Consider the following 13,158-nt stretch of genomic DNA (forward strand, 5'->3'; position numbering starts at 1 on the left):
GTATAATCTTTTATTACACACAGTGACGACCCGGACAGAGTCGGTGGACCCGTGTAAATTGCCTTGATTTACGTGCTAGTTATTTTGGGTGAGTAATTGGGTTTGTTTATGTGATAAATTATCAAAGTATTTTGTATATGTTAAATGGATACTTAAGCGAGGGTGTACTTTATCTCACTCGACCTAAGTTCATTCTCTGCTCTTGATTTCATATTGGAGAATACATGCCTTGTGGTGAGTATCACCCCTTGTGATGTGTGCTGTTGGAGTGATTATGTGACTTGAATATTTTGATGAGTACTTTGTTGAGAGGTATCCTTTGTTGAGAAATTGGATATCTCAGGGTTTGGTTCCAACCCGGTTCCAAGGGTAGACGGACTATTCGAGTCAGTCGGGGTTTGGTCGAAGTTAGTTCTATGCTAACCTTGGGATTTCATTCTTTGTTAAAGCAAAGTGATTTTGTTTTGCTCGAGCTGCTGTGTGCTGTTGACTGGTCAGCGGGGATTGATAAGGTGAACGGGGAAGTAAGTGGAGTCTACGGACTATGAGTATTTTGGTTGACAGAGTGTTAACAGGTGGTCAAGCCGGGAATTGAACTGGCTTTGAAACCATTTATATTTTGGTTTACATGTTTATTTAGCTGTGATTTTACATTTTTACCCCGATTATTCACTAAGCATATAACTTACCTCATTCCATTTGTTTTCCTTAGCAGGGGCCGACACGGGGATCGTTCGAGAAGGTGTATAGACTTTTGGTTTATAAAATCGTTGATTTTTCCCGAATACTTGTTATAAGTTGACTAGTAAGATATATATATTTGTTGTGGACGTTATAGTTAGTAGTTTCTTTAGGGTTTACTTTCTGGTACTAGTGGTGTGTATGGCCTGATGTAATAGCTTATACAACTTTTGAAGATGCAATAGTGTAAATAGAATTTTCTTTTAACGTGACATCTATTTTCTCGTTTTTGGTATCGAGTCCAAGCTCGAACTAGACAGACGATCCGCTAAATCCTTTGATACGCCTCTGGGTACGGTGAAGTCGTCACAGGTAGTATCAGAACGCCTAGATTAGAGAATTTGGGCAGTTGGGAAATGTGTTATAGAATATATAAGTATTCGATTGACTTTAATTTGAATCGTATCTATTAAGATGAAAGGCCGGAGGACTGATTAAGTGATGTTTTGTTGTATAAGTATGGAGGCTGGTGGACCTAACGATACCGGGGGACCTAGCGATACTGGTGGACCTAGAGATGCCGGAGTAAGAGCTAAGAGTGTAGGTGGACCGGCGAACCAGGTGGTGCGCCGATGAGTCCATAAATATCAGAGGAGGATCGGGGAACCCTATAGGCTGTATTCTCCCTTCGATCGGATGAATCGATTGTGTGAGTGTCAACATACCTATGGATATTCTGACGAGGTTGTTATGGCTATAAATGACGAGCGTCGTCGCCTAGGTAAGGCGATTGACACTCTGAGGGCACAGTTGGAGGAGGCCAGAGGAGTGGGCCATGGACAGGCCATGCGCCTGCGTGACCTTGAGGCGGGGTTTCGAGTTGAGGAGGAGCGGACGTATACTATCGGTCGTCAGCTTGAGAAGACCCACCGCCACCTCTTCGCTTTGAAGGGGCAGATGAGAGAGAGAGCCCGGGGTATTATGCGAGACGGTGAGATTCTCTTGGATGTGGCTGCAGAGGTGCCACCTAAGGCTAGCGGCGCAGGGCCGATGGATGCGATAGACTCTATGGGCTCTGTAGGGGATTTTCGTTAGAGCTGTCATTCTGACTTGTTTTGTTGACACTTTTTGGAGCCAGTGTGCTCATGAACTAACATATTTTGTATTGGTTGGATGATGTGTGAGAACCTTGAAAAAATATATACATATATATACATGTTGCATTTGCATTTTAGACTCTTAATAACTTTTATCATTATTGGTTCTTGAATAAGTATATAAAAATAATTTTTAAGTTACAAATAATCTAGTTGTGCAAAATATTGGATTATTTGAATTTTTGCCAAGTTAAGTTAATATTTCTTGACGTAGAGTATTTTATTGCTTTAATATTAATTCTTTGAATTTCGATAGCTAAATTTTAAGTGTTATTAACGTTAAGTGACAACGGGAACCTAGAACTAAGACGAAAATGATTTGGGTCAAATTCCTTATAACTGCGCTTAGGACGTTAAAATTTCGATAATTGAATTCTCACGAGTTTAGTACACTAGTAGGCTATCGAATTTCATTTGGGGTAAGATTTTGGAATTAGTTTACGAGTGAAAACCTAAGTAGAAGGTCGAACAAGTTGTTAAAAGACCAAATTAGCCTTCCTACATTTCAAATTCGCCATGCAGCCATGGAACAATTCTTGAACAAGCTTCAATTCCAAACAATTCCAATTTCTGCCGGTTCCATTTTTCACTCTTCATTCCAGCACCTACCATCCCTAATGCCGACTTAGCCACTTAAAACACTCCATTATATACATTCCACTACACACACACACTCCACTATATCAACTGCATTCCACCACAACAACACTCCAATTCTATTCCTTCCTCCTGCCGTGAGCCGAGAGTGAAGTGAGAGAGAGAGGGAGCCGAGTTCTTCATTTTCCTTTCTTCCTGTCCGCAAGCTATACAAAAAAAGTGAGACCTGCTGATTTTCCCCATTTCAACCGTGAGCTGATGAAGAGACCGAGAGCCAAATTTCCTCCATTCTAGTCGCAAGCTTGAGCAAGGGAGAGGGAGAGCTAGCGGGCTGCAATTCTCGATTGTCGAGAGGAGAGAAATATCGCAGCTGCTAAGTCGTGTGTGTTGAGCTTCAAACTGAGGTAAGTTCTGGACTTAGACTAGTTGTTTATTGGTTGATGAAGCTGTTTAGGGGCATGCATGTGAGAGTTGTGCGGTTGGATGAAGAATTAAGTTACAAGAAATCTGGTTTTGAATGAATTTGGGTTTGCCGAGAGCTTGGGCTGGATATTACAGCTTTAATTGGCCAATTGGTGGTGATCTGAGTTTAATTGTGTATTTAGCTAACTAAAAACTGGATGACTATGCCTTGCATGAGGTTAATCAGATGTGAGAAAGCAAGAAAATTGAAGGAATACAAAATCTGCTTGCATGCAAGCCAACCGAGAGCTGACTTGGGTGAATTCCTGGTTGGTTAGTGATTTTGATGTTGTCCGAACTTGGTTTTGGAGCAAATCTGATAGATAGCTGTTTTTTTTTTGTCATGCATGTAGCTGATGAGTCGTGGTTAAAAAAAAAAAGAATTGAAAACTGAAGTTGTGGCCGAGAGGGGGGGGATTGAGCACTTGACTAGTTTTCCTTCGAATTTTAGCTAAGATTTTTATACTGGGTATTTAAGATTAGTTTGTAGCTGGTTAATCACCTTTTGCATGTTGAGTTGAAGTAAAAATTGAAGGAAGTTATGGACAAAACACTATAGGTTAATTGGTTATATTGCTGGAATTTGTACATGGTTGCTAGCCGTACTAGTTGAAACTTTTGGTGAGATTACTTTCTGGATTTGTGTATTATTTGTTTTAGTTTAGGTTGGACAGATTATAAGCCATATGTTTAGTGTTTCTAGCAAGTAAAGGATGGAGTTAATGGATATCTTGAATTAACATTTGCTGGAATTTTTCTTGACTATCGAAACAAGAAAGGAAAAATCTGAAATTCTAGAGTTAGTTGTGTGTAAGCTAGCCGTGACTTATTTTCTATGTTTGAGTTAAATTTCTGGTTGATTGTTGCAAGGAATGATTGTTTGTCGTCAAGAGCTAATGATTGATGAAACTCTTGGCCATTTGAGTAATTTGTGCAAGAGTTAGATTCTTGGTGAAATTGTTCAAGTGGTTGGCTGAAATGTATTTGGAAGGTCCATGGTTTGTGATTTGGAATTGTTTTGATACCTTGGACTTCCTTTGTTGAATTTTATTTGGAATTGAATCTATTGAGACCTTGGGCTAATGATTGATGAAACCCTAGTGAAAGTGATGTTTGAATTGTGATTTGGCTATTTTGGCAACCGGGAATACAATGTGCAAATGAATTGAAATCGTGAAGTCCGTTTTGGTCTGTTGAATTTGAGTACTTTTAAATCAAGCTTTGTGGAATTATTTTATCTTAATATCAAGTTATAGAGATTGAGAATAGCACGTTAATATTAAAATTTAAATGACAGGACTTTTAAAACCTTGCTAACTAGTTAATTCTTTTCTTTGCTTAAACTAGTTTTATTACTTTTAGGAAATAATTGTATTAACTTTTAAACTTTAAGTTTTTCGTAAAATTATTCCTGGCTAGTTGTTTTGAGGAAAATTGTTAAAAACATGAGATTTTAATAATTTTAAAAAGAAAGGCTTAGAAAACTTGTTTGAATTAATTTGGTTTTAGTTGCACCTCTAGAAAGAAAAGTAGCTTTAAAGGAATCATACGAAATATTTTATCGCTTTATTAGCTTTAATTCTAAGAGATTTATTGATTTTTCCGAGAAAATAAACTAGTTATATACCAGATAATATTCTATATATAAGCCAAGAGTTTGTATAGTAAAACTTATAATTTTTAAAACTTGGTTTTCTAGGGTTTAGCGAGGGCGTGGACTTCGATTCCCAGCTTCACTTTTGAGCTTCACTTTTGGTGAGTGTCCGTGCTTGTTCTATGACTAATGTGTTAAAGTGCTTTCTTGACTTGTTATGTGATAATTGGAAGTGGATTTCCTGATCCATCGAAGTGGGCAGTGTGTACTTTATCGCACTAGCCCTTTCGAGTGGTGAATTATTTGAAATATTTTCTCGAATATCTTGCTCGCACTAGTTAAGTACTGAGTGAGGGAATGTACCACACCTGAGGGTGGGAGGGCCTCTTATCCTAACTCAAGTACCAAAATTTTGCAATTGTTGACTGGAGCGTGGACTCGTCAACTAAACCACCAAGCAGGGGAACGTACCACACCTTAGGGTGGGAGAGCCTCTTATCCTGACTTGGTAAACGCGTGTTGTGACGTCGTGGGGTGAATCCCTCGGCTAGTCTATAAAAAGGTATACTCGAGTAATACCAAACCCTCTCATGAGAAGAACGGGCCCGGTGGGAGTAAGTTGATTGGAGCGTGTTAAGGAAAAATAACGAATCTACATGGACCCTAGATAGTGAGAGTTGACGGAGGGTCAACTGCGATTAATTTTGATCAAGCTTGTGGAAAATGGCTCCTGAGAGCCCTGTATCCTACACTGTGCTGTTATACGCTTTCCTACTTGTTGAATTTTAGTTTGGAGTTATTATTCGCTATTTGTTTTATATGATTGCATGTTTGGGGCACCACTGAGATTTAGCTCACCCCACGATTATTTGTTTTCCTGAACAGGTTTTGGCATCCGAGAGACTTGAAGTCTATCTCTAACTGTTGTAAATGTGGTTATGAATTGGACTATGTATCTTTTGTTTTGGGTTGCCACTTGAAGCTGGAAAAGTGCAAACCCTAAGTTTTGGCTTGTATGAATGTATTTGAACTTTACGAGTTCACTTTGTGGTTTGTATTGTATAAATGTAGTTATGTGTTAAACTGGTTGGAGGTGTACTTAAGAGTGAACGTTCGGACGTCCATTGGGAATGTTATCTCTCAAGTTAATGTGTTCCTAGTAGTCGGGTCATTTAAAGGTTTGGCTTGTTCGGGTGGCGAATGTTGTTTTGGAATAAGTTATATGTGGAAAGGGTTTAGTCGGTTTCCTTGCGTGAGTCCTGACGAGAGCTGGGCAGGCGACCCGCCAACCCTCTGGTTCGCCTTAGAGAGAAGTGGGGTCGTCACAGGTGGTATCAGAGCCTAGGTTAGAAAAATTATTTGAAAGATTTATTAGATATGTTAGAAACCCTGAGACTTGTAAAAGTTAGGAAGCGAGATAATTAGACATACCCTAAGTAGTACTTGAGCAAGTTAGCTAATTAAGTTTTAACTTTTGGATTCTTGGTTATTTTGCAGGTATGGAAAACGGAAACGGACATGCTAATGGTAACGGAGTGGCTAATGGACATGTAGAGCTTCTTAGGTCCATTTCTTATAGGTCACGAAATGGAGGACCTCGTATACGTTATACACCAGCTGATAGGTACCCCCGATGCCAGTGTAGGGTCACATATGCCTACCCTAATGAGTTAGTACTGTCCTTAGACGACGAATGTCGCCAGTTGAGGGACGCTAATCATACTTTGACCCAGGACGTCGAGGAGTTGAGCATCATGGTTGATACTCAGCTTGACCGCATAGCTGAGCTCGAGCAGAGGTTAGCAGCCGAGAGGGCTAGGTCAGAGGCTGCTTGTGAGGAGTTAGGGAGACAGAGGTCTCGATTAACTCGAGTAGCTGAGGAGGTACGAGATAGGAGTGCGGGTATTAGGGCTGACGCCACTATGATGATAGACAAGGTCATGGGTATCATTCAGGGCACTGCTCAGGCGGGTGTTGAGGAGGACCCGGAGGAGGATCCGGAGGAGGACCCTGAGGAGGACGTTGCTCCTGGCAGCCCTGCTGAGGGTTAGACTAGGTTTGATCTGTTTGTATCTGTGTATCCAGGGTTAGAATGGGTGACACTAGATAGGTCATAGCATTTTGTCTAGCTTGATGACCTACTTTTGAGGCACTATGTCCCTATTTTTGGTTTAAGGGATTGTTTATACATATTTGTTAAACTTGTGTGCCATACTTTCGGAAGGCACCCTAACCTACTATTTGTGTGAACCTTGGTATGTGAATATATGTGTTGAGTGTTTTAATTTCTCTTTCTTAATATTCATGTTGATTTTACTTACAAAAGAAAAATATATAATAATAATAATAATAACAATAAGTAAATAAATATCAATATCTTCGATTAATTGCTCTATTTATATATAGGCATAACTAGGCTATGGATCGACGAGTTAGAGGTAGAGAACGTGGGAGATCAACTAGGCAACACCCCGAGGTTGGTGGTGATAGGGGACCTGAGATCAATCAAGACCATGGTCAAGGGAGCGTGGCCGGAGATCCCGTGGTCACCGCGATTAATAGAATAACTGATGTTTTAGAGCGCATGACTGAGCACCAAGCCCATGGAGCGGTGCATCACTAAGGAGTCCCAATCGATACTGAGGATCGGGCATTAGAGAGATTCTTGAAATTTGGACATCCTAAGTTCTATGGAGGCCCAGAACCTGAGGTAGCAGAAGGTTGGTGGGAGAGGATCTCTGACATTTTTGCAGCTTTAATTATGCGGAAGAGAGACAAGTGACTTTTGCAGCATTCCAGTTTGAGGGAGCTGCTCGTTCCTGGTGGAACCTAATTAGGGTCAATTGGGACAGGAACCATACTCCTAGGACCTGGGCGAACTTCACTCGGGAGTTCAACGCCAAGTTTCTACCCCCTCTTATCCAAGAGAAAAGAGAGGATGACTTCATCAAGTGTAGGCAGGGGGCGGTGAGTGTCGCCGAATATGAGATTCAATTCACGAAATTGTTCCGTTTTGCTCCTGAATTGGTAGCCACGGAGCAAAGACGTATAAGGAGGTTTGTGCAGAGACTAAACGTGAAAATCCAGGAGGGATTAGCTACTGTTCGGATAGACACGTTTGCTGATGCTGTTGAGAGAGCTCAGAGGGTTGAGGTTGCCAGAGCTCAAGTAAAATCCTTCCAGGCCAAGAAAAGATTTGGCCCTAACAGCAGTCGGGAGCCGACTTATGCAAACGCTCCACCGGCCAAAGTGGGTCGAGGAACAGGTGGAGTAAATAGTCCTGGAACACCACGAGGCGCTCTAGCGAAAGGAGCTGGGGCAAGAAGTGCCGGGGGAAGAGATATCGGAGCTAGAGGAAGACCAAGTGGAAGGAGTCAAACTAAGAACGCCCCGCAAGGAGGTCGTGTAACCACCCCTCAAGTAACTTGTGGTTATTGCAGGAGGGCTGGCCATACTGAGGACAGATACTGGAGGAAAGAAGGAAAGTGCTTGAAGTGCGGAAGCAGTGAGCACCAGGTTGTCGGTTGTCCAAAAATACAAGAAGGTGGTACCCCGAGTGCTAGGCAAGCCACTTCTGGAGGAAATAGGCCGAAAGTTCCTGCCAGGGTGTACGTTATAGTCGATCAACCCGTACCTGATTCCTCGGAGGTTGTGGAAGGTACTCTTCCAATCTTTTACCGTTTAGCTAGAGTACTAATTGATCCTGGCACAACTCATTCATTTGTGAATCCAACTTTTATGTCCAGAATTGATGAAAAACCTGTTAAGTTACCCTTTGATCTTGAAGTTAGGACACCCATGGGTAATAAAAGTATAATCACTAGTCTGGCTTATAAGAACTGCGAGTTCTGGGTTGGAGAGCATAAAATGCTAGTAGACCTAGTCAGTTTGGACATAAAAGGATATGATGTTATCATAGGAATGGATTTCCTATCTCATTACCATGCTAAGCTAGATTGTAGAGCAAAAGTGGTGGAATTTTGGATTTCCGGGGAAGCAACCCTGAAATTGGATGTGAAAGATAGGTTAGCATCGTCTGCTATGATATCGGGAGTTCGAGCAAGGAAAATGTTGTATAAAGGAGCGCAAGGTTTTTTAGCCTTCCTGATTAACGCTCCCAGTGACCAAGTAAAGTTGGAGGATGTACCAGTGGTAAGGAAATTTCCAGATGTGTTTCCCGAAGAATTAAAAACATTACCTCCGGAGAGAGAAGTGGAGTTCAAGATTGAACTAGTGCCGGGGATGGCCCCGATTTCTAAAACTCCGTACCGAATAGCTCCTGCAGAGCTAAAAGAATTGAAAATACAATTACAGGATCTATTGGAGAGAGGTTTTGTTAGAGAAAATGATTCGCCATGGGGGCCACCTGTTCTATTTGTTAAGAAAAAGGATGGAAGTTTGAGGTTGTGTATTGATTATCGAGGATTAAATGAAGGTACAATTAAGAATAAATACCCGCTACCATTGATTGACAGCTTATTTGACCAGCTGCAAGGATCAGTAGTTTTCTCCAAGCTGGATTTAAGGCAAGGGTACTATCAGTTGAAAATTAAGAAGGAAGACATACCTAAGACTGCTTTCAATACAAGATATGGACATTTTGAGTTCGCAATCATGCCATTTGGGTTAACCAATGCACCAGCTGCCTTCATGGACTTAATGCAGAGAGTCTTTAAAAAATACTTGGATCAGTTTGTAGTAGTTTTTATTGATGATATCCTAGTATATTCTAAGACTCAAGAAGAACATGCTAAACACTTGGAGATAATTCTGCAGATCTTAAGAGAGCATAAATTGTATGCTAAATTTAGTAAGTGTGAGTTTTGGCTGGATGAAATTTCTTTTCTGGGGCACAAAGTTTCTAAAGATGGAATTGCCGTAGATCCGGCAAAAGTTGAAGCAGTCACAATGTGAAAACAGCCAGAAACTCCAACAGAGGTTAGAAGTTTCTTGGGTCTAGCAGGTTATTACAGGCGATTCATCAAGGACTTTTCAAAGATTGCTGGACCTATGACAGAGCTGACAAAGAAAAATAATAAGTTCATTTGGACTCCAAAGTGCGAGTCAAGTTTTCAGAAATTAAAGAAACGCTTTACATCAGCTCCTGTGTTGGCATTGCCTAACGGAGTAGAAGGTTATGTCGTATTCTCAGATGCCTCTAAGGAAGGTTTAGGATGTGTACTAATGCAAAAGGGTAAGGTAGTTGCCTATGCCTCTAGAAAATTGAAACCACACGAACAAAATTACCCAACGCATGACCTAGAACTGGCCGTAGTGGTCTTTGCCTTAAAGAAATGGAGACATTACTTGTACGGTGTGACCTTTGAAGTTTATACGGACCACAAGAGCCTTAAGTACTTGTTCTCCCAAAAGGAATTGAACTTGAGACAGAGGCGATGGGTAGAATTTTTGGAGGATTATGATTGTTCAATAAACTACTACCCAGGAACAGCCAACGTGGTAGCATACGCTTTAAGTAGAAAGGCCCAAGTAGCGGGGTTAATGGTAAAAGAATGGAACATGTTAGAAGAGGTTAGTGTTTGGAACCCTCGCTTGGAGAGATTGAAAATTCTGTTTGGGAACTTGTAGTTGAAATCCCCATTATTGGAGCGTATTAAGGAGGCACAGAAAACGGACCCTATAGTCCAGAACAAGTTGGAAAAGTTACAAAAAGGAGAAACCCTAGACTTTAAATTAGGGTCTGAAGGAGTGTTAAGATTTCGAGATCGAATTGTGGTTCCAGTTGATGAATGATTAAGGAAAGAAATTCTAGAAGAAACACATCGGTCGAGGTATACTATACACCCAGGAGTGAACAAAATGTATCACGACGTGAAAGAGTTATACTGGTGGGATGGTTTGAAAAAGGACGTGGCAACAAGTAAAAGCTTTTACTTGTTGGCAGAACTAAGACGAAAATGATTTGGGTCAAATTCCTTATAACTGCGCTTAGGACGTTAAAATTTTGATAATTGAATTCTCACGAGTTTAGTACACTAGTAGGCTATCGAATTTCATTTGGGGTAAGATTTTGGAATTAGTTTACGAGTGAGAACCTAAGTAGAAGGTCGAACAAGTTGTTAAAAGACCAAATTAGCCTTCCTACATTTCAAATTCGCCATGCAGCCATGGAACAATTCTTGAACAAGCTTCAATTCCAAACAATTCCAATTTCTGCCGGTTCCATTTTTCACTCTTCATTCCAGCACCTACCATCCCTAATGCCGACTTAGCCACTTAAAACACTCCATTATATACATTCCACTACACACACACTCCACTACATCAACTGCATTCCACCACAACAACACTCCAATTCTATTCCTTCCTCCTGCCGTGAGCCGAGAGTGGAGTGAGAGAGAGAGGGAGTCGAGTTCTTCATTTTCCTTTCTTCCTGTACGCAAGCTATAAAAAAAAAGTGAGACCTGCTGATTTTCCCCATTTCAACCGTGAGCTGATGAAGAGACCGAGAGCCAAATTTCCTCCATTCTAGTCGCAAGGGAGAGGGAGAGCTAGCGGGCTGCAATTCTAGACTGCCGAGAGGAGAGAAATATCGCAGCTGCTAAGTCGTGTGTGTTGAGCTTCAAACTGAGGTAAGTTCTGGACTTAGACTAGTTGTTTATTGGTTGATGGAGCTGTTTAGGGGCATGCATGTGAGAGTTGTGCGGTTGGATGAAGAATTAAGTTACAAGAAATCTGGTTTTGAATGAATTTGGGTTTGCCGAGAGCTTGGGCTGGATATTACAGCTTTAATTGGCCAATTGGTGGTGATCTGAGTTTAATTGTGTATTTAGCTAACTAAAAACTGGATGAATATGCCTTGCATGAGGTAAATCAGCTGTGAGAAAGCAAGAAAATTGAAGGAATACAAAATCTGCTTGCATGCAAGCCAACCGAGAGCTGACTTGGGTGAATTCCTGGTTGGTTAGTGATTTTGATGTTGTCTGAACTTAGTTTTGGAGCAAATCTGATAGATAGCTGTTTTTTTTTTGCCATGCATGTAGCTGATGAGTCGTGGTTAAAAAAAAAAGAATAGAAAACTGAAGTTATGGCCGAGAGGGGGGGGATTGAGCACTTGACTAGTTTTCCTTCGAATTTTAGCTAAGATTTTTATACTGGGTATTTAAGATTAGTTTGTAGCTGGTTAATCACCTTTTGCATGTTGAGTTGAAGTAAAAATTGAAGGAAGTTATGGACAAAACACTATAGGTTAATTGGTTATATTGCTGGAATTTGTACATGGTTGCTAGCCGTACTAGTTGAAACTTTTGGTGAGATTACTTTCTGGATTTGTGTATTATTTGTTTTAGTTTAGGTTGGACAGATTATAAGCCATATGTTTAGTGTTTCTAGCAAGTAAAAGATGGAGTTAATGGATATCTTGAATTAACATTTGCTGGAATTTTTCTTGACTATCGAAACAAGAAAGGAAAAATCTGAAATTCTAGAGTTAGTTGTGTGTAAGCTAGCCGTGACTTATCTTCTATGTTTGAGTTAAATTTCTGGTTGATTGTTGCAAGGAATTATTGTTTGTCGTCAAGAGCTAATGATTGATGAAGCTCTTAGCCATTTAAGTAATTTGTGCAAGAGTTAGATTCTTGGTGAAATTGTTCAAGTGGTTGGCTGAAATGTATTTGGAAGGTCCATGGTTTGTGATTTGGAATTGTTTTGATACCTTGGACTTCCTTTGTTGAATTTTATTTGGAATTGAATCTGTTGAGACCTAGGGCTAATGATTGATGAAACCCTAGTGAAAGTGATGTTTGAATTGTGATTTGGCTATTTTGGCAACCGGGAATACAATGTGCAAATGAATTGAAATCGTGAAGTCCGTTTTGGTCTGTTGAATTTGAGTACTTTTAAATCAAGTTTTGTGGAATTATTTTATCTTAATATCAAGTTATAGAGATTGAGAATAGCACGTTAATATTAAAATTTAAATGACAGGACTTTTAAAACCTTGCTAACTAGTTAATTCTTTTCTTTGCTTAAACTAGTTTTATTACTTTTAGGAAATAATTGTATTAACTTTTAAACTTTAAGTTTTTCGTAAAATTATTCCTAGCTAGTTGTTTTGAGGAAAATTGTTAAAAACATGAGATTTTAATAATTTTAAAAAGAAAGGCTTAGAAAACTTGTTTGAATTAATTTGGTTTTAGTTGCACCTCTAGAAAGAAAAGTAGCTTTAAAGGAATCATACGAAATATTTTATCGCTTTATTAGCTTTAATTCTAAGAGATTTATTGATTTTTCCGAGAAAATAAACTAGTTATATACCAGATAATATTCTATATATAAGTCAAGAGTTTGTATAGTAAAAGTTATAGTTTTTAAAACTTGGTTTTCTAGGGTTTAGCGAGGACGTGGACTTCGATTCCCAGCTTCACTTTTGAGCTTCACTTTTGGTGAGTGTCCGTGCTTGTTCTATGACTAATGTGTTAAAGTACTTTCTTAACTTGTTATGTGATAATTGGAAGTGGATTTCCTGATCCATCGAAGTGGGCAGTGTGTACTTTATCGCACTAGCCCTTTCGAGTGGTGAATTATTTGAAATGTTTTCTCGAATATCTTGCTCGCACTAGTTAAGTACTGAGTGGGGGAATGTACCACACCTGAGGGTGGGAGGGCCTCTTATCCTAACTCAAGTACCAAAACTTTGCAATTGTT

Source organism: Coffea arabica, chromosome 8e (assembly GCF_036785885.1).
Source record: "Coffea arabica cultivar ET-39 chromosome 8e, Coffea Arabica ET-39 HiFi, whole genome shotgun sequence".
NCBI lineage: Eukaryota > Viridiplantae > Streptophyta > Magnoliopsida > Gentianales > Rubiaceae > Coffea > Coffea arabica.